We start from the raw sequence: 1918 nt of genomic DNA on the forward strand, positions 1-1918 counted from the left end.
AATGAAATTTCGAATCGCTTCAATATCAAGGTTTGATTGCTTGCAAGGCGAATAAAAGAGTAAAAGGTTTGTGTGGCATATTGCGACTGGCGACAAAAAGTGTACCTACAATCCCAAGCGCAAGATGTCATGGGAAGCGCCAGAACGATGAGAAAAAGTTGCAGAAAATGATGGCAAATATTTTGTATCAATTTTTTTTAATGAACACCTTTTCCAACTACCAAAATGATCAAAATACATGAAAGCACTTTATAGTTCGCAATTATAGAAATTTCTTTGCTCTAAAGAGTGTAATAAAAACATTTGTAAGCTTGAATAAATCATAATTAAATTGGGTTTTTATGGCATGGGATTAATACAACAGCAATGAATTTTAAACAAGCACATAACGAAAGTTATACCGAACGTAAGTAGAGGGGGAGAGAGATAGAGAATAAGTGAATGAGTGTTTTATAGATTGAATGGGTATTTGGATAAATGTATATTTAAATATATATAAATATATGTTCTTCCTGCGTATGTTTCAAAATGGAGGCAAAAACATTAAAAACATCGTAAAAAAAACTTGAAAAGGAAACTTTGAAAATAAGACAAAATAGAAGAAGCAAACAAGATTACAGAAAATTAATTTGGGAAAGGATGACATCTTCTTTATTAGCAACATTGGGAATATAATGCAAAAAAACCATAAAATATGAGTTAATTTGTAGAACTGAAGTGAGATTACGGGCTGTGCTCCTCATCCGTTACGTCAAGCAGGCGAACGATGACAAAATCCATTTGAAAGTCGATTGCTTAACATACCCATGGGTTTCTTGCTTTAAATTCTAACTGAATGCAGCGGGCAGGTCACGCCCGCTTGCTGCGCGTCCCTTGTATGAAACCCGGCTTAGCAAGCATCAAGCACAATGACAATCCATCACATCCACTATGTATTTGGCAATGCAGAAAAATCCTGCACAACTTTGTAACGAAATACTTTTTTATTTTTCTTATCTACAAAATGTCATTGTACGTATCTACCTAAAATGTAACCTCACACCTTCTACAGAAAACGTATAACATCATTTCGGTAACCACCCATTTGTCTATCTGTCATGTGTAGATGTAAGAAAGTTTTGTTTTTTAAATTAAGAAAACAGTCAACAATTTTCGCGATTCATTCAGATATTAGCTCTCTAAGTCATCTAATGGCAGCTACAAAAACTTTTCGCTTATCACTTCTATCATATTATCTGTTATCTATACAGCTATTGGACTACCTTCAGATAAAAAATTAGATTTCTAATAAGTCGCGCCAGTATTTACACTTAACACCAGGCGAATACAAACATTGCAAACTTCCTCTCACTGATTGATACTCTATCATGCTAGGCGGATGTCACCAACTATATCTATTTTCTATAGGTTTACCCATTTAATGTTTTATCTGCTGTAGTTTGTGATCGAGAACCAAAATACCTGGTAATTTTGCCCTGGGAAACAGAGGCAGTCTCAATTAACGTTCTATTGCGGTCGTGTTTTCCACCGATTTCACCTATGTTCATTATTGATCTTTCTGCACACACTTCCAATATCCTTGTTAGATTTGAAAACCACTCCCCTCCACACAACTCCGCCACACAGTTGGACGGATGGACAAAACGATTCCAAATTTGATGCTGATCAAGAATGTATATACTTTTAAGAATCTCTAAAGCTACCTACTAGGTGTTAGAAAGGCCGATTTTGCACAATCTAAGTCTTCACGTTATAAAATACTATAAATTTTTCCACGTAAGGGCTAACTTTTCACGGGAACTGCTGTATGGATACCAGTTTAATCAATAAAAATAAATTTTTTGCGCCAAGAAATCTTTGATCCTTTATCTGCTTTCGTCACACGATAACAAAATTTACGCCTTGATAGCGTGTATAC

This window comes from Glossina fuscipes, unplaced genomic scaffold, assembly GCF_014805625.2.
Source record: "Glossina fuscipes isolate IAEA_lab_2018 unplaced genomic scaffold, Yale_Gfus_2 2, whole genome shotgun sequence".
NCBI lineage: Eukaryota > Metazoa > Arthropoda > Insecta > Diptera > Glossinidae > Glossina > Glossina fuscipes.